This window comes from Amyelois transitella, chromosome Z (assembly GCF_032362555.1).
Source record: "Amyelois transitella isolate CPQ chromosome Z, ilAmyTran1.1, whole genome shotgun sequence".
In the NCBI taxonomy this organism is placed as follows: domain Eukaryota; kingdom Metazoa; phylum Arthropoda; class Insecta; order Lepidoptera; family Pyralidae; genus Amyelois; species Amyelois transitella.
This window is the reverse complement of record NC_083535.1, coordinates 9,591,268-9,613,383: the sequence shown is the minus strand read 5'-3', so window position 1 is coordinate 9,613,383 and position 22,116 is coordinate 9,591,268. Positions and strand designations below refer to the sequence as shown.

Here is a 22,116-nt window from a genome sequence, read left to right as displayed (position 1 = left end):
AGATTCATGGCTACCCCTATAGAGAGAGGAAACCTGCACGTTCAGGCAACTTGATGTAAGTATAATTTAGCTGGGTAACTAGATCCATAATTCACGTTGCGTTGGACTCCCCTGTTGCGCCGCGGCGTCACTTCACACACACTGCAGTCGCTTCGTCTAAAACCTTGCTTACCCTCCACTCTGTAAAAGTGACCCCAGATGAGCCCCGGGCTTTCCTTTATATAGACGAGGTCGCAACAGGAACTAAATGAGTTACACCCGAGCCGAAGTAAATACAGGGAAAATTCCCATTAGCACCTAATCTTACAAGGTATTACAAGGTATTTGATAAAATCAGTCCTTTTATACCAGTCGGTACTCACCACCATCCCTGAATACTTTATTTGCTAAATTAATATTTTTGTTATGAAGATGTTGATATGAACTTGATTCAAAATGATATTATATACTAACACATGCTTCTAAATGCGACATACATACGACAATAATTAAGTGGAATAAATTTGTAAGTGTCATACTAAAAGCAGATTCAACTTGAATCAACTGGTGTCAAGTCGGGGCACTGTCCCCGCGGAGAGAGTTCTGTTTCAAATTAATGTGCAACGAGATGTGGCACTTCATGGATTGCTTATTGTTTTGTTCTTGCAAACCATGACAATACGAGTTACATACATTTTCTATTGAACAACAGTCGATAGCGTTCTAAGAATAATATTACTAGCTCCATCTGTGTAATATAATTATAACACGAATTGAGCCCTTAAATAATTTCGAGACTTGTGTTATAAGATATTGGCTCAACGATAATAATGACTAACGCCAAGAGCAGGCAGAAGATGATATATCCTTCTGTTCTTTGGACATTTTGTGATTCCGCATTAAATGCTCCAGCTTGCATACGATCGTCACTGATACCCGCAATGATTATTATTGAAATGTCATTAGAAATCTCAGTATGACTTCGACAATGATGTTCGCGATGTAAAATTTAACCCACGATGATTGTGGTTTTATATGAACAGGACAGGTTTACGTGGAGGAGACAGTACATCACTAGCATAAAGACAACTAAACAGAAAGCAATTGATTTTCAAAATCAGATACAGGTTTCGATTAATGACGTCAAATAGAAAAGTGCAGACTGAGAATATCAAAAAGAAAAAAAAAAGTTAATAGCAATCCAAACAACCTAATTATTGTCAAGAGAGATGTTCCGTGGGGAGGAACATCCCCTATTTTTTATGTAGGTACTTTTTTATAACAAACAAAACAAGCATATTTTCTTCTGATTACATTTTAAGGGCACTCCTTGGAACTAGGTACCAACAGTCATAATGATAACAAATGTCATTTATATTTATTTACACAATTCTAATAATATTGTCTAAGAAAATATATGGATACCCAATTATTTGGGTCAAATGAGATATTTCATCGATGTTCGTGTTATTAGTATTATTTATAATTTCGCTATATTATAAATTTTCATTATAATACAATTGCGTTATTGATGCAAAATATCTATATATTATGAAATAATGGCAACTATATTATTCATAAATATTTGTGGACAGTTAAGTGGTTAATCTTCATGATCAACAAATTAATTGAATGAAATCTTAACAACCATTTACCGTAATGTGAAGCCAATTTACTAGAAAAAATATGGTGCGAAATTAAAAATATATTAATGTTATTTGGTTTTTAGGTAATCATTATCCTATTAATTTACCTAGTTAACGGACCTCGCGCATATTCATTGGCAATTGATTTAAAATAGTCTGCATATACGTATATAAATGTATAATAACATAATAATCAGACATAAGTAACAGGTTAAATTTGCTGTTAACAAAACAAAATGTTATAATCTAGGAAAAGGAATATTAACCAGTTCGGTTGGGGTAAAACGGCAAAAGTCATTTCTGAATGGCAAATAATTTTATGTATTAAAATTATATCAATCTAAATGGGAGGCTATAACAGTCATTCGAAGTGTTTGCTTTTATTATTGATGTGTTAAGTAAATAAATAATACTGTGCTGGTAACTAAATTTAAACACAACGAAAACATATTTTAATTTCATTCATTATAGTTACATAAACAAACTAACGCAAGTGTGCGCTTGGCCTCGATTCGATGCATTCGGATGCTATCACGATTGGTTCGAAATTATATCATAAAATCGATTATTCCAACAATTATTTACACTCGAATTCTCGAGCTAATAGCAAATTAAATAGTTTCACTAATTATACAAACTAATTGATATGGCCTCTAATTATAATAAACGCCTGTCTACAAACCGTAGGTCAAAATAAACATAATTAATTATGACAATATGATGACATTTTAATAATCTCTTAAAATGACTAAAAAGAAGTGGACTTTGGAGTGGTACTATTCACCGATTATAGATATTTCTTTTTTTGCAGATATAACATTTTTATTTCTAAAATTTACTGTGTTTTTAGTGTTGCTATGAAAATAATATTCATTTAAAATAAGTACACACCATCATATGATGTAACATATTCATTTGTGGTTGTTGCAAAGATGAGGGGCTTATTCCAAGACTTGGCAAGGCTAATATTATATTTGAATATATATTTTTGTATGAAGCTGTTTTTAAGTTAAAAATATATTTAAAAAAATGCGCGCAGCCTTTTTATGGTCGATAACAATAAGTCACCATGGTAAAGTCAATCAATCAATAACTCACACGCACACACGCCTCTAAGCCATTTTTGTTACCCTTTGACTCGATTGACCAATCTGGAAAAGTTGCAGCTGGTGGACACTTTATTTTTTCTTCGTTACTATACTAGTATAGAATTTTGCAATAAACAGGTAAAATACATCAAGGCATTGATATATTGACTTAAACAACAGGATGACTCAAACTGAGAGAGAGAGTGAGTGACAACATATTAAAATCGTAAGGCTGAAATTTACAACTTAAGGCTAAATTAGTTTGATAATAATATGTAGACATTACAACTGGTATAGACAAGTCAAATGTCAAACATGAATACTACACACATAACACTCCTTTTTCGGGCAATCGAGTAATAAATCGGCACACGAAAATGTAATCGTTCGCCGGGCCAGGCAAAGCCTTGTCGCAAGGCTGTTTCGATGCCACGCGGCGTGTGCGGAATCCATAATAGCCTTGCCGAACGTAAGTATCGATTATACACTTGTTCGTCCATATTTGATACGAAATATGACATTAATATTTCCACGGCTTGGCCCAGTCTATGGCGGAAATGTTGTTTTTTTTTTGCTTTATGTTTAGTGCTGAACAAGAAAAACAAACACGTTGCGTAGCTGATCCCGTGTAATTATTTTCTTGCTTTTTTAATTTATTTATATTTTTAGGTGGCCAGACATTTTTATGAATATATTAAAACTTGTATTTTTGAACAACTTAGAAGACTAGATATCAAAAGAAGCTTGATCATGCAGTGCGTTTAATATTTTGTTATCCCTTAGACACCGATTACATTTTTTACCATAAATAAACAAAATAAAAACCACTTAAAAAATAACCAATATGTTTATCATAGTTACAAAATAAAACTTAACCTACTTTACATTTCGCGTATGTTGTCGTAAATTACATAACAATCACGATAGTGTGGTACGGAAATATAAAAATAATAACTACTTTGGTTTAATAACACTTCATCAATTATGATCGATGATAAATAGAAGTCAATTGTTTCTCAACGACTATCGTAGGTATAATATAAAAATGCAACATGATTGCTGCAGAAGTCTTTTTTATGTAAGTTTATTTATTTGACTTAAAACTTTATCTCGCAGAATGCTTTCAACTTATATCAAATTGGAAAAAAAAGATATAATCTTTCGAATGATGTACAAAATCGATAAAACTTATTTCAGGCACAATGCAAACGATATTTTTTCATTAATATCCTACAATTCATACATAAGGAACACTCTCCGTCAAACCATAGTATAATAAAAGAATATTGTCAAATCAAGTCGTAAGTACTTTGTTTTTATAATATGTAATATTATCTAAAAATTTTCAAAATTGTATTAGATGCTTTTCACATGTTGACTAATGATATCATTTCGAACTGAGTTCGCTAATTATTAAATTTATGGCAATACTATTATTTAATACTAAAATTAATGATACCATAATAATCTATTTTATGTTATTAGTTTATTGCTAAGCAAAAACACACTTTTTGCTGCTAATATCATGTATTTACCTTGAAAACAGGCATAAGATCTCACAGTACTAATATACTTAATATCGTTTTTTGCTCGAAAGGTACGTATTATGAATCCTATTGTTTTTCGTAATTAAGGTGTCAAAAAACTGGTAAAATAAACGCGATTCACGTAAATGATGTAAACTATATGCTTTTATGATACTAGAGTGGAATGGTAGGAATAAAAATGGAGATATTTCCTTAAATTTTAATGTGGACATATACTTACCTTGACCAATAATTATTACTAAGTGAAGAGTGAGTGAGAGTGAAGTGCATAAGCTAGTATTATATTGCAAGAAAGTGTTATTGGTATTTGATTTCAAATTTAATTTAGAGCAGGGCAAAAGCCGTTACATATTTTTTATGCTTCGAGATAATTCAAAAAGTTTTCAAATTTAGTTTAGTCCATTCATTTATTAAATCTTAAATGTTTAAGCATATTTTCTGAATTCCTATACAATTATTACGCTTATTTAAAAATTAAGACAGTATACGGCATTTGCGCAAAAAATACCTTACCTAAATAGATCTCAAGTACTCTTTGAAACTCTCAAGTCAATGTCAAATACTGAAGAGTAAATAAACATACGCAAAGTATACGGACACCATTTTATTAACTACTTGAAAAGACATTAAAATAATGATCTGCTGTGCATCGTGACTGTCCTCGTGTGCATATTGATAAATGTTGTTTAGACGAATTCAAATGGTTGGCGATTGCGAATCGACTGGCCAGGAAACTTTGCGATCGAGGTTACATTGGTTCTTGCAAATAATCACGTCTTTATCCCTTACGGGGTAAAAGCCAACAGTCGCGCAAATACTGAAAGGCCACGTTCAGCTGTACGGCTCGAGATACAAATAGTGATTCGATTGAGGGGTTATCGAAAATAATATTCCCTTTCTTCGGTGTTTTTTTTATTAGTACGATCTTTCCCATACAAAAAATGGTAACTTACATTTTTTAACTAAGTCGACCATTGTCTTGTTCCTCCTGACGTTAGACCTGCGCTTTTAACCATGATCCGGGATCGTGTAAGTAGCCATTTTTTAAACAACATCGTGTCCGAAGACGTACATACATATGATCACGTTTTTATCCCTTACAGGGTAGACAGAGCCAAAAGTCTTGAAATGATTAGAAGGCCTCGTTGACCTGCATGGCTTAATAATGGAAATGAGATTCAAATAGTGACGGGTTACAAGCCCATCGACTAAATGAAGAATCCCAAGTTTATTTCCCTCTCTCCTAGTCGCCTTTTACGGCATCAGGGGAAAGGGGGTGAGTGGTCGTATTCTAAAGTGCGGAAAACCACACGGCACTAGAAGTTTACTAGTACAATAATGTATACAAAAGATCAGGTCGTTCACTGATCTACCGGAAAGCGAAAATCAGTTAGATTATGAGGTTAGCTGTAAACAAAATTGCTTTTTGCCTATTGTTACTATCAATGTCACACGCACACATTGGGTCATCTTAATTTCTATAGAATACAATGGGCACTATTTTAGGAGTCATGATGTTGTAAGCCACATGATAAAAAATTACTTTATTGAGGTAAAATACCAATAAAATAACATGAAATAAACCTGTCACTTATATATGAAACAGCTGTCATTTGATTTCTTATATTTTAAATTTATATCTCAGCACCGAGGAGTGAGAGTCCAAAGTCGCCGTAACATTTTTATCTTGTTTGGCATGTAGAAAAATGCGTGCATTGCCAGACAGTAACACATATATATTATTTTATAATTTCAAGTACAACATGGCATTTCTATAAAAATAGTAAATGCTTGTATTATTCCGATTAAAATGTTGTCACTTCTAAACTTTATAGCATTTAACAACAGAATGACAATTGGTACGGTATTGTGATTTCACACGCACTATGCTAATGAGCGTCGCTGGCAAGACATAATTGATTGTTAGAAATTGGCATGGGTCAGATTGTCTTGCTTAATAGACGACCTAGGCTAATATAAATGTAAAAAAATTGGTGTCGCTCCCATAATTGATTTGATTACCTAGTTACTTTTATTTTTTAAGACAAACTAAAGAAGTTGAGATAGCGAAGGCTCAAAGAATGGACTCAGATTGCTGGCCCAATTCAATTCCCAATATAACATAAACAGGGAAAAAACAACAGAAAATGTTGAGTCAAACTAGTTCAGCCGAGTTCAAAACTTCATTTATTTCGATAGTAGTTCAGAATTTTTAAACTCAATATGCAGTTCGAATCATAACATCGAAATGAAATACCTACAAGATGCAAATAAAATTGTTGTACTTTTTTCAATAATCTGCTACTCACTTCGTACTATTTTGTTCACATACATACACACGATTAACTCTTTTTCTCAGGGGGAAACTACATCTTCCAATTACTACAATCGTACTTTTTAGTTCTGACATTAATCAATCTACGTGGAATCTTGTCTATTTGGGGAACTCTTGACCTTTCACCAGAAGGTACCTAGATTTGGTCAAGGTACGTTCGTACGCTTCTGTTATACTTCGCTACCTATATGACTTATACTATAAAAAAATGTTTCTATTTCGCAATCTTTCTTCTTGCATTTTTTGGATCACGTAACATGACCGTAACAATACGGTTACGGGTACATAACAAAGGTGGCTTATCGCTTTATTTAACGATGACTGAAAATGTTTCAGAATGGGGTCGCGCCACTTCTACCTACCCTTTTTACGATGTGGGCGATAGAAGTCTTAATAATTACCTATTCATATTTCTGTGTCATAATCATTCAGAGCTGCTACGGCGAGGGATTTGTATTTTTTTACCATCAGCCATTTTAAGGTGAACCCACTACAATTTTCCGTAAAAAATAACGACTCTACTAGGGATAAAATGGGCAGGCAAGCATATTTCCAATGCGCCGTAGAAACTGTTATTTTAAATCTTTTATCGTCTTACATTGTAATACCTATGATCAAAACCTAGTGACCTTTACAAAACAGAATACACCAATACGCTTTGAACTTCAAAATCGTTTCATAAGGTCAGCGGAATGACCTTTACATTGAGTCAGATTCTTTATATTTCTAAACGTCTATAGGTTGAAAGTTAAACAACTCAATATATCGATTAACAATGGTATACTATTTGTATCTATATACACTGATATTTTCTGTGTGAATATGTAAATATAGCAGGTACATATTGACCAGTTCTTTAGTTTGCACCATTTATGTTGCATAAAAAATGCAGTAAGTTAATTTTTATGCCAAAAACTTAGGACTTTAAAACGACATTAGTCCTTTTTCAATACGGATTTCTTTCTTAGGCATCATATTACATTTACTTCATTTTATAATTAAAAAATGTGATATACCGGGGAACACCTAGTGATCTGCTTGAAAGGTGCCTTTGATACATCTGCTCCGAACGGCAATTTCAAGTCCTACTGATAGCCAACCTTCACAACAAGACGGCACCATAAGAAGAATAAACACGAATGAAAGTAGATGTTTTCCTGAGCAAATGGTAGAATTAAATACCAAGATGGATTTCCGGAACTAAAGAAGATTAGCTCCGATAACAAACACAAGGTATGGTAATTACGTCGCGTTGCCCACCATGTACGATGAGAAGGTGGCTTGGAACGTGACTAGGCTGGTAGTTACATATTGTAAAATTGTATCAGTATATTTTATACAAAATTAAAGGCTTAACATTGAAATAGGGCCGAGTTAAAAAGGTAGTTTATCAAAGTCATACTTGAATTTTTGTATTGATCGTATATGTACTTTTCATATTTTTCGAAGATCCGAGGAAAAGCATAGACAAGGAAAATAAGACTTGTTAGATGAAGACCAAGAATAACGTATTTTCAAATAATAAAAATGCATTTAAAACCTTAGCAGAAAAACACAAGTACTGAGCTGTGATATTTAAAGAGGAGAATAACAATTATTCAGGGGGAAATTTACAAACAAAGAGTATAACTAAATGTTGATAGATGAATACCTAAGACACCAGCAAATTGAGAAACGATAACGCTACCGTGTATGCCCGTAACAATTACGCCAGTATTTCAAATCGCTTATAATACGGTCACCCAACAATACTGTCACACGATACGAAAAAATAACGGGGTTTTAAAATATCGAGTGTCACCGTATCATCTGCAGACATCGATCCTCTCAATGGGAAGTCAGAAAACCCAGTTCTAAACGATGCCAGCGAGATTATGTATGCCAAGTTAACGGCTTAACGGTTGCTTGTTCCTTTCGATATTTACTTTGTTTGCTTAAAGCCTTGTACATACTGATGCGGTAGCTGTGGACACAGTTTTGTTTGGTTCAGTATTTTATACTTGTATATACTATCCAATACATCTAAAATTCCTATTTACTATTTATTCTGTTATTACTCACGAACATATTTCATGTATAGATTTATACATCTTTATTTATATTAATTAAATAAAATCATTTAAATTATATTAATCATGAATAGCAGACCGACATAGGTAAGTACTTACACACTTTTCTATTTATAATATTAATAGATATACCTACATATGTACATTAATCGTACACGCCTCTTTTCCGGAGGGGTAGTCACAGACCGCATATTTGCACTTTCCACGATCCCTGCATACTTCTTTCGCTTCATCCACATTCATAACTCTCTTCACACAATCTCGTCGGTTTCGGGTACTCTTTGCTAAAAAAAAAGCTCAAGAAAAAGCTGATTTAATCAAGGTAGGCATCCTACTCCAACAGTCTCATTCACACTCCCTTTGTATATTTCCTTAGTTAGCCTGCTTTCATTAATTGTCTCGACATGACCGAACCATCTAAACATTCCTTTTACTATTCCTGTCACTATTTCTTCATTCAAATCACAACATTCTCTGGATATACCTAGAATGGATTATCTCCTCAACAGGTAATGTGTGTCGACCTTTAAGACCGACTTAACAGTGTCTTCAAGATGTATGTTTGCTGATTACTATTGTGTATACGCTTCATTACTTTTACACCGTTTTAACGAGTTACTGAAATGTCCTTTGTCTGCAATATCTAATACCTAAAAAAATGGTATTTCTTTTTTCTATTGTTGTCTGCTCATGTTAATCAATACTTACATACAATTTCGTCTGTCTCCAATCTGGCAGATACTTTATAATATTATTAATAGGATAGTGTGTTTTTCCCTTTAGCGTAAAGAAGTTACCTTCACGTTTTAACTTCTTGACAATCTTCATGAAATTCCCATTTAAATATTTAGGAGTATTATAGACATTAGGAGTAAGTTTAATATCGGAAAAATATTGACTATATATAGAATAGAATAGATTTATTTTCAAAATTGGATACAAGGTATCACTTATTGACGTCACATAACTTAAATTTAATTTCCGCTTCCAAAGCGCATGTGCAGAAGAAGCGGCGGAACAAACTACACTGCATATATTAAGCTTATCAGTTTATTAAAACGTCTTTAGGAATAATTTCGTTTTTATTTACAACCAAATGTCAGAAAACAACCTAAGTTAAGATAGGTACTAACAATATAACCGTAAAAGAGAATTAAACAACAAACTAGATAAATATATTTAAAACAATAGGCGACGAGAAATAGGCGCAACAAAAGGAAATAAATTAATTGGTGTAACAATGTCACAGCGATAACTCTGATTCAATGAAAGTGACTGACCGGTTCCACCGCAGCCAATACTGTGACCAAATTCATTAGCAGTATCAAATCAGTACCAAGATTATTCATCGATAGAGGAGTCATCGATAATCTATATAGTTATATGAGTATAAATATATAAAAGAAGAAAATGACCGATTCATTGAGTGACTGTCATACACCGCACAATCGAAATCGAAGGGTAGAGAAATTTGATATATGGCTACCTTTATTTGGTCTTAGGGTCAAATCATAAGTGACAATTTTCCGAATTTAGCCAAAACGGATATTATCGAGATGAAACCTAGTGAAACTATAAATTAGGAGTTTCGAACGGATAACGCACAGAATCAAAGATCAAAGATAAACGCAAAACGCAATAATGATTACATTTCTACTATTCTCGAGTACAGAATTACTAGAAATGTCACGCCTATCCAACCAATTATATCGTTGCACTGATTTTTTATCCACCTTCGTACAAAGATAAAACCAGAACGCGATGAAAAACCTGCAAGCATGAGCAATTACCGTATTATGTGCCGTGTGGTTCGCGGCACCAATAGAAAAAATAATAAGACCACTCTCATTTTCATGGATATCGATGCGACTAAGGGATAGGGTAATAAACTTTTAATTCTTCAAGGCAGACTACTAACCTGTCACTATTTGAATCTCAATTCTTTCCTTAAGCCAAACAGCTGAAAGTGGCCTAACAGTCTTTTCAAGACTGTTGGCTCTGCCTACCCCGCAAGGAATGTGTCTATATTTCTGTAAAGTATTCTTGAAAAGACTGAATGGCCACATTCAGCTATTTTTTTCATTTGGCTTAATGATAGAATTGAGATTCCAATAGTGACAGGTTGCTAGCCCATCTCCTAAAAAAGAATCCCAAGTTAGTTAGCCTATCCCTTAGTCGCCTTTTACGACATCCACGGGAAAGAGATGGAGTGGTCCTATTCTTTTTTGTATTGGTGCCGGGAACCACACGGCACGGCATATGTATGACATTTTCTTGGTTGGAAGCCAGTTAGAAGTTAAGTAAATCATTAACAACTTATGATAATGTTATCGTCCTTCTCCGGTGTCGCAGGCGCATCGGCGTATCTTCCGTCTGTTCAAACTAATCATTTACTTCCCGTCTTTTAATATATTCTGATTGCATCGCCACCGTAGCTGTTTTATCTCCACTTCTATAATATCTAACGGTATATTGCTTTTAAATTGTGACTTAAGTTTAATACCATTTAAGTTAGTAAGTTTTAGTGCAAGTGTAAGGTTCTTACTATAGGCATGTTCGAATAGAACTATTGAATTTATTTATCTTCAATTTTATAAGAGACAATTAGCTCTTGATAAACAAAAATTAATTACTTTAGCCGGTTTGTGAACATTTTGTATTTTAGACAATTAATTAAGTTACCTTAATGATCAGTACCTACCTAATGCAATACAAAAATGAACCTACATCACAGCTGTTACATGCATTAACAGGTAGTCAGGAACAATATTTTTCTACATACCATACTCGCTACATACTCTTAATACAATCTGATATTTTTAACTTCAATTCGGAAAACGGCGTTATTAATGAAGGCTAAAACAAATTCTATCATTAACCCAAACAGCTGAACATGACCTATCAGTATTTTCAAGACTGTTGGCTCTGTCCACCCCGCAAGGGATATAGACGTGGTTATATGTATGTACGTTTGTATGCTAAAACAAAATTTTGCGGCGCACAAACCTAACACAATCTAAATATTTGTGATCGAGATGCGCTCAATAGAAGTGTACCTAATCCAGTACTCTCAAACGAATGAGTATTTAGTTTAGCTTCATTAGTTTAATTTCTGTAACGAGGTGTGAATGCGGTGTTTAGTGGAAAGATACAGTGGACGATGAATAGACTGAGTTAAGGTGGAAACATTAATGTAAGAAACATTGGTGGGTGATTTTTTTTTTTGGTTTGTTAATGCCCAATACAGCTACATTATACGTAACAAATGACTTTTTTTAAATAAACATGAAAGACACCTTTTTTCAGGTCGTACATATACAACCTGGCAATAAATAGTTAATACAAATAATAAGCTAAACTGATCACCGTTTAGTTTTAGTAGGTACGTCTCTGTAACGCGAAATTTCGTAAATATGCGACAAAAATTTATTACTGGTTTTGCAAGTTTGACTCACGCTAGTCCTATCAACATTTTATAAAGAAGTCGTATAAAGTCACCCCTTCCCTAACACTTTCTTCGCCACGTTCATTTTTTTTCTTTTTTAAAACACGCAACCGATTTTGATTCAGTTTCCAAATACAATAATTATAAAATACATTAATTATGTTTACCCCGCTTCGCGTAAGTTGTATGATGTAAATAAAATTATATTATTTTATATGGTACTTGGGAGATTACTTTGTTAGTAATTAGATAATGTCTGCCTAACAACACTGACTAACCTAAATAATATTTGTATTTGCTACTTAAAGTTTACTTCAGGCTTACGAGATTGTAAAAAAATATTAACAAAAGTAAACAAATTTTAGCGTGTACCAGCTCAAATAAAGATTAAGAAATACAAAGATTCGGATTTTCTTTTTAGTTTTCCCAATAAAGGAACAGGAACGTAGATCAAATAATTTTTATTCTTTAATCTGGCACTAAGTCTGAGTCATGGAGTGTTTTTGCCCATTTCTTAGTATCCATTCATTAAACGAAGTGTTTACTCAGCGGGTATGGATTATTACTCGTAATTATCATGCAGTTGTCGTCCATGTGTATGTGACAATGAAGATTTTGTAAAGACAATAACGCTTTTGATCTTTGGATACTTACATGGAAAAGCCCCACTCTATATTGTAACCAGTCAGTAAGTAAATCAAAATTATTCTTCCCACCAGCGTTAGCCTTGGTAACATCCTCTGTTTTGAGCATGATCATGAAATGGACTGGGTAAGTAAGAGGAACCTAAATAAAGTTGTACATAATGAAGGTGTATATAACTGTGTTCTAAGATACTAATTTAAAAAAACCATAGAAAACGAAAGAATAACCAATTATATCATTGAGGCATACATTTCGGAAGGATATTTTAAAGCACCTTCTTTCCTTTATATATGTACAACTTTAACTAGTAAAAATGTGGGTTACGAAATAAATCTCGAAATATTTATCGATTAAAAAATCGCTTTCTCAGTCACTTTCTCATTTTGTGGAAATGCCGATAAGTTAAAAAAGGCCCTAAATGCTGTGATGAGATTTTATTATTCTATCGGTACATACTGATATTCTTTAATGAATATATTTTTCTCACGAGCAATTAATTTAGTAATGTTGTACTTGTCTCATATATTTACAAGAACGAGCCAAGTTTAGCTTAATTTCTCAACAATAGTGTCAAACACTTTACTTTCCCGGATACGAATGGCTTACATAAAACAAATATTATATTTTTGTGAGTTATATGAATTATTGTATATTACGCAAGTTTCTGCCTTCGATATATTCAGAAACAAGTTACGAAATTGAAACGTGCGCCAAGGAAAATAGTGGAAATACGCACTTTATGTGAGTTCAGGTACTTTCAAAATGTATGTTTATAATTATTATGTTATGTATGTTATGTTGTTTTTTCAGACGTTTGTGACATATTAAAGTATTACACCTCTTATGCCATTAGGTAACATTGAAACTAATAGAAGTAGCGGTTTAGTACATAAGAGAATTTAAGAAGCTTGGAATTTTGGATCATGATGCTAACAAATTGTATAACTGTATTGGTATTATTTACAGACGTAACAAGGTGTATATGCTGCAAATTTAAAATCTTCTTATATTACTGAATAAAATACTTTCTTACCTTTCTCGCTCTTATTTTTATTGCTTGATACTCAATTATTTCCACTAACGAAAAGATTATTCACTACTGTGTTAATTGCTACATCAACATAGGCACCCGCTACTTGATAAAATTTAATGACTTAATTAATTAGCTAATGGATATAATTATTACATAACACACAGGAGGTTGAATAAATTAGTTCTAGTGTAAGAATAGTAATTAACGACTCACAATCTGAATAAAGGCAAAACAGACAAATTTTCCTCATATTTTTGTCGGATCGATTTTGTCGATTTGTATATGTTCATGGGAAAGTCCAAAGATTTATTTCAATTTAAAAAATCACTAGTCTTAAAAGAACTACTTAAAACAGCAAAAATAATAAAGTAGGAATATTTCCAACAACAATCTATCCTCAAATAATATCTACATACGTTTTATTACAAACAGTTTTTATATTTTATTTTACAACCTAACCATGACGTAAATCAGAATTTATGTAAACAAGCAATTGAAAATCATTCGAAAGGTCTGAAGTTCATTCTAAAACGATAAAACTGAACGAGTCTCATCAACTCTTATTGTACTACCTGGTGCCCTGGCACCTTTGTTCGCTGAAAAAGTTCACTGAGAATACATATAAGCTCACTCCATGTATTTCCCCAAAGTGAAATTGTAGAAGAAATTTTTGTACACAAGTTTAAGCCGAACCAAACCGCAATCAATTCGGAACAATAGTTTGAGCGTTATACAAGTATACAAACGTAAAGACAAATGAAAAAATAACATTTTGGGCTTCTGATTAGTCTTAACGTAGATCCCCCATATCAATTTTTTGCAAGTACAGACATCGGTCAGTTACAATTTTATTATTTGTATGGAAAAAGTTAAGAATCCGGATAATTCTAGATGACAGTCATATTCTCTAAAGTTCCATACAGTGAATGATACTTCTAATTATAGAATGTCATTCAAAATTAGGGCGAATTGTTACTTCATCATAAAGCCATGCAGCTGACGGCGCCGTTCAGTCATTTCGATAAATTAAGTACCTATCACTATAAAAAGCCCATATCAATTTTATGACTTTGTGGTTCATGGATAAACTCATCTTAGACATTTTATTTCCGTAAATAAATGAAATATATGTAACTAAATGCTAATGTCGGTCACTCGGCTGCGCTGAACTTGAACTTTAAATAAAGTCGTGTCAAATTGATTTATTGCTAGGTCGACATTGATATGGATTTAAAATTGCGAATTTAGCTTATCACGGCCTCGCATCTTCATATTCAATTATTATTACTCATATGTACAGAAAATTTCGAGTACGTAGACTTAATTTATTTACTATAAGCCGCGAAAAAATGCTACTTACACGTGCGAATTTAGCACAACCTTCCAAATAAATACAGTTTTTTTTTTCAAATTTCACCGGAGATACAGTACTTACCGGGATGAAAAGTACCTACCCTGTCCTTCACCAGACTCTTCATTACATCTTTGCAAAATTTCAAAACGATAAACAAACAAATAAACTTAATTTCGTATATTTACAATATTAATGGTGATTCTGATTTCAAAGTTAGCATCTAAAGTTTCATACAAATGCGTTCAGAAGATTAAGCGTAAAACCTTAATAAAAATAAGTACATATACATGCACACCTAGATTAGCCCATTATGTATTAATAAATTTTGAAAGTATTTTTACAACAATAAAAATACCGGAATATTTGTAATGTATGATTTTATATATTTCAAAAAATGAAACGAATTTTAAGTGGTTAGATATATACATATATTTTACTGTAAGACTGAAATATTACTTTTTTGCATATTTTCCTAATATCTCCTTCTGTTAAGCCTGTTTCTGACGTGAGAAGCGCTAAGCAGTGCTGTTTGAACCAACCTTTATATTTTGAACATACTATGTATTTCTATTATGATAATAGTTTTTCCTCCATAGCAGGTATGTCCACTACAACAACACGTGAACTGATAAAAAAAATGAGGACATTTCACGGATTATTTTTCATAAAGAAACAAAGAAAATAAAATGTTGCGCATGTTATATCAATAGGTATGATTTATTTTGTACATTTTACTTGTAGGTAGGTACTAAAACTAACCAAATTTATCATGTGTTACCAGTATTGTATAAAATAAAAGATTTTTTCTCACATCGGATTATTACATCATGCCTTTAATCTCCTATGGGGTAGACAGAGCCAATAGTCTTAAAAAGACTCGAAGCCACGCTGAAACTCTAATCTCAGCGATCACTATTTTTTAACAGACTCTGGGACATTTTAAATATGTCACGTCTCAGCGCTATTCAAACAATCGCCAACGATACAATATTTTTCTTTCGACCGATTGATTGAATGACTGACATTACAACGCACTACCAAAATCGGTAAGTCTTAAGATTCAAAATTGCAGTTTCCTTATGTGAGTTTCCACAGGAATGGCAATTAACGGGATTTATCGTAGCTCGCGGGCGGAGTCGCGGGCATATTCTAGTTTTAAGTATGTTTGTTGAACCCTACATTACAACATAAGTACCTACTTGTGAAGTAGTTTTCGCAACGGATGCATATTGTAAACAAACATTGGTTTGGAACGTGAAAGCGAATAGATTTTCCTTGTACGTCTAACGGTTAGCTATATACTTGTCAACTTTGTATTCCCACCTGCGCAGGACACTATTAGGAATACCTAAGAAGTGGACTATGACCCGTACCTTTTGGCCTGACTCATATAATCATCCGTCTTGTATTCCTTCTTCGGAAAGGAACTTGTGGTACGCCTATAACTATGATCCTGATTGAACACAGGCTTTGCAGTTACCTTGGTATGTTTCTGTAACACAGTCCTTTACTTAATTTAGGGCTAACTTTCCTGTTATATAGTTTATTTATTTATTTAAAACTTTATTGAGCCTCGAAAGTACAGTAGGTGGACCTTAAAGTTTATATTTAAGAAAGATTCATCATCTGAGTGTAATCCCGGTTGCATCTTTTAAGGATTAGTTTGAGGTATAGGACCATAATTACTTTATTGTTTAAGCGGCTTAAAAAAGTTCGTGTTAAGACTGTTTTTTTATGGAAAACTAGATAAAAATATTTCTATTCCCCTGTAATTTTAGTGCCATCAGGTGTAAATTTAAAGTTATTCAATGTACGTATGATTTAAAATTATCTAAGTACGTACACGTTTAAAAACTATAAAATGTATGCTATCAGTGCACAAGGTGTGTGAGTGATAAACTTTTGCTTGAAAATATTTGAAATATAAAGTAAATATGCATATACTATCGCAGCACGCTGCTAATAGCGTTGTTTAGTTAAAACATCAATATGACAATTACCTAGTTATTGTTTTTTAATTATTTCATCGTATACTTCCTATGAATGATGAGCGTAAATCATAGTTAGTTATATATTGAATTTAAAATAAATAAACCGAAGAACTAAGTAAAACTATATTTTAAAATTAAAAAAAAAATTGCTATTGTACTGTATTAATAAAATATTTATTGCTACTGTAGCTACAGCGCAACAAAGGCTTATAAATAAATAAATACGGAGCAGATTACACAGATTGAGTAAGCCTCGAAGTAAGTTCCAAACTCGTCTTACGAAATAGGTACTAACCCAAAAATACTATATTTTGTAATGAATACATTTATAAACATTCAAGACCCAGGCTAATCAGAGAAAGTTCGTTCCTCATCTTACCCTGGCCGAAATTCGAACCCGGATCCTCCGGTGGTCACAGACAAGTGCACTACCGCTGCGCCACAGAGACCGTTAAATAATATAATGTACCTACAAAATTTATACTTGAAGCGGTCAACTGTGAACCTGCCTCCAATATCTATAATAAACATTGAAATAAATTAACTGGATGTGCAACAGCAATTTACCTAATGAATACGGCGAACGCCTTGGTTTTAATGCTCGACACCAAGCAACCAGTTCTGGGCAGCCATTAACATATCTGTACCTTTCCCTTTATCTTCTGTAAGAGGTGCACATCCATAAGGCGTTAGTATTATCTAGATATCGTTATCTTTACGAACGAACGAATTTTGTAGGCAAACAGGAAATATTTGTAAAAAGTTAAAAGTGGACTTGATCAAATAATGGACGATTGCGAAAGAGTAACCCTAAACCGAAAAGCTTGCGTGAAGAGAGTATTAAATGTGGATGGAGTGGCAAATGTAAAGATGTTAATAGCCGGTAACAATTCGGTATTATTTAAATTGATTTATGATCAAGAAAAAAGACTTTTCCTATCTTTAAATTGAAGAACAAGAAAAGTGACGAAATAATTGCAATTTAATGACAACATTTTCTATTTATATTTGTTTTAAGTGCAAATATTTGACTTATATGAATTATAAGGAAAATTTGATTCAAAATAGTGGAGATACACCTTAAAATAAATGTGACTGAGCAGAACGGTTTTAAAGTTATAATCACGAATTACTATTCAAATGCAGATTAAAAATAGACTTGGTTGTGACCACCAGATCACGGGAGGCAGTTTAGAGAACTTTGGAGCGACAAATAAAAATTTCCTTATTTATTGAAAACGTTAAATGAAGGTTAAAAACTTGGTATTCTCCTCTTAGGCGATGGACCACCTGTCTCGCTATTTCTGAATCCAAAGGTCAATTGAAAACTAATAATAAATTGAAATATTTTAAAATATATTTTAACATCATAAAGTTGTTAACGTAATTTTTGCCTTAAAAAAGTATCGTCCTAACGTGTATAAAACTAATAAAAATAAAGATATTTTAAAACTGTTGGCTCTGTCTACCACGCAAGTGATATAGACGTGACTATATATACATATGTATTTAAGTATGTAAAAATAAATATTTCAAAACAAATTGGATACTTAGATTCATTTAAAAGTTAATTTATTTTCAAATAAGTAATCATTTATATAATCATTATAAGAAAATTATTATACAATGTTTCACAAAACTGCTTATTAAAGAATTTCAGTTTTCAAAAGTAGCATCAATTTATAATTTGAGTTGTCCACAGTCCCCAAAGATGCACGACTGTTAATAACTGTAAGACTAACTTATTGGCTTGTTTTTGCCAGCAAGCCTCACCTCGGTCTCACATGCCTACATTGGCCATCGCAAATTGCTATATCCCAGGCATAACCTGCACTTGCAAGTACTCAACCGGTTCCCGCCAAAAATAAACTGAAAGGAGTTGCATCTTTTTTTTTATATGAGCAAGCAGCGATGGTCCTGGAAATTATGCCAAAAAAATGAACGCTTGTGACTTATAAGTATCTATATTGCTTTTCTATATATTTTTTAAATTTTTAAAATATAATTTGCAAATTTTAGAGGTTTAATGAGGAATTTCTACAGTTACCTAATGAAAACATATCTTGACCGTGTTATTTCAATGCGCGCGCGGCGCTTTTAAAAAACTATGACTAGGTACCCACTGCGTTGTTTTTTTAATATTTTCACGCTACCCTTCACCTTACTATGTGTGTCATTTGTTCAACTAATTGTTGTGCATGACCTCACGCCCCATTGATCTTTGAAAATCATTGAGAAATTACCGTCAATACAATACCTTACGGTATTATATTTACTGATTAACTAACAGACTGACAGACAACTAACAGTCGAATCTACTGGTTCCAGAAACTTAACATATAGATTATATGTTAAGTAAGTTAATCAGTAATAGTTTTATTATATGGTCTAAAGCTATTAAAGCTTTATTTAATAAAATGATTGATATAGATCCCTTTACACACAGATGGAAAGTAATGGCCTATTTACAAAATTTTCATTAAATTTTGTTTTAATCAGTTTATTTACCTATATTTTCAAGGGCTAGCTAGTCGTCTGAAACTTCGTCAATCTTAATTCGTAAGTAATAAACTCTCAAGGATGATTCTGCTCGTAAAGTGGTCTTACACGCGATTCGGTCGTTAAATTATGTAAACTGCGGCTACTTCTCAGGCAAGAACGCTTATTTAACTCCTTGTTTTTATTACATTTCATAATGAGGATTAAATAGGAATTAATTACTATTGAAAATTTCGGCGCACTTTCAATGATGAGAGAATAAGTTATATTAAAAAATCTGTATTTGTATTATTATTTGAAAATGTCTGATTGCAAAGTTAGTTGTAGCCTTTTTAAAGTCGCCGAAAGACACCATGTATTAAAAGATGTACATACATACATACCATCACACCTGCCTCCCATTGAGATAGGCGGAGACTATGGATTTCCATTTGCTACGTTTCTTACTAGCCTCTCCCGCTTCTTCCAAAACCATTACCTACTTTTTTCATGCATACTCAACTATTACGGGTAATCCTTACACCTTCCTTTTTTAAGACTTTTGGTCATTGAAAGTTCGACGAAGCCAGCCGTGTCCCACTTACACAGGCAGCTCTGCCTTATAAATTTCTTTCATTAATAATAAAAGACATAAATACAAGTATTAAACTGTAATTACAATATATAAAAAATAGCTCCGCTGCATAAGGTTTTAGTAATCTAGTTTTAATTAAGTGCCTACTTAAATAAAACTATAAATCAATTAGTTATTATTCCACAACTTAATGTAATGTTGAATAATAATTAAAGTAAGTAAATAGAAAGCACACAATTTCAACCCATCTACGTCTCGGGTCTTCCAATTCGTTTGTAAAAAAATAGCATATCTTTAAAGAATACTAAGTAATCGTCAGCTAAAACCGAGTTAAATTCTAATCGCTTCGGATCGCGTTGAGAATACAAATAAATAGCTAAACGGTGCTTCGACAAACTTCCCAAGTTATGCAACTCCCCATATTTCTACATAGCATGGCATGGCCGCCTCGAACTAGTATAATATCCAGTATTATCCAGCTTAATCTGGTTATTTTCTAATACAACGCCATAATTTTATATTACGCGTCTCTTATCGAGATGTTTTACTGCGGCCTTTTTATTTATATTTATTTGGTAAATACTTAAAAGCAAACAAACATATTTTACCATTTTTTATTTTTATTTTTACAATTTAAATATGTGAACAAAATATATTTAGATATCATAAACAGTGTTAACTACACTTGATGACATATTTATTGATGTGCTTTACGCATCTTTCCAAAATTCTCGCAAGGAATCAGTTCAAATATAGGAAATTGTTTTTATTCTCATAAGCCAAGAAACTATTGTAATCCTAACATGACAAAACTGTTTCTTTTTTCTTAATTTCTGACACTGAGTTTTATTAATTTATCTAACTATGATATAATTCTAACAAATAAAAAAGAAAGGCAATAGAGGATTAATTTTCTTTGCCGTAAAATTATTAAGAAAATACTAATATATTAAATGGAGAGTATTTTCCTACTTTTATAAAAGAATAATTCAGTATATGTAGTATAGAAACCTAACTAACGGCTTATGGTGTCGTGTCATACACATTTCAATGTAGATATGGGTATTTTACAAAAAAAGGATATCATTAAAATTTAATATTCTGTATTATTTCAATGGACACGATATTAAAATATAAATACGTATACGTATGCTTGTAAAAAACAATTTGAAAATAACATACAATGCGATAACAATATTTGCATTACTCGTGTACGTTTCTGAAAACTCACCAACAAAGGAAAATTTATAATCCTAAATCCGGACGCGTCTCTTTTGATTTTTTTATTAATGCTATATTGTTTTTAACAGTTTCAAATTTATATTTATTCTTACTTATAAAAAAATGAAAAATTTTTCTTGTAAACACGGCTTATGAGGAACTTGGTCTACCTCACATCACCAATCAAGGCAAGAAAAAAAAATTCTGTAAAAAAAAAGCTTAAGTTTAGCTACTTTATTATACTTTTTTAACGTTTCTACTTTTTGGAGCATATAAAAAAATTAAGCATTTAAGTATATAGCTGACGTCATTGAATAATGTATTTTATATTAAATTCTATTAATAATCATATTACTAGAACAAGATTTTTATTTTTAACTTAGAGTAGGTAACCACGATTTTACTTAAAATAAAATTCTGCCATTTCTGCTAAAAATTTTATATTTTGCATAAAAGATATAAAAAGCTAAGATTAAAAAAATATTTAATTTATCAGGTTAAGATCAGACTGCCCATCTCCGTTGGTGATGTCATAAGATGAAAACATTTTATCGCGAAAATCCAAAAGATAAATATTATTAATTAAATTTGACGCCTGTGTGGCGCAGCGATAGTACGCTTGTCTGCGACACCGGAGTGCCTGGGTTCAAATCCCATCCAGGGCATTATGAGAAAAGAACTTTTTCAGAT

General features: G+C 32.4%; 1 protein-coding gene across 2 annotated transcripts in view; it reads right to left on the bottom strand.

The window, feature by feature from the left end:
* The window catches only part of LOC106134013 (UNC93-like protein), a 72,369-nt gene that overhangs the window by 49,068 nt on the left and 1,185 nt on the right, over positions 1–22,116 (bottom strand). The gene's annotated exons all lie outside the window — the stretch shown is intronic.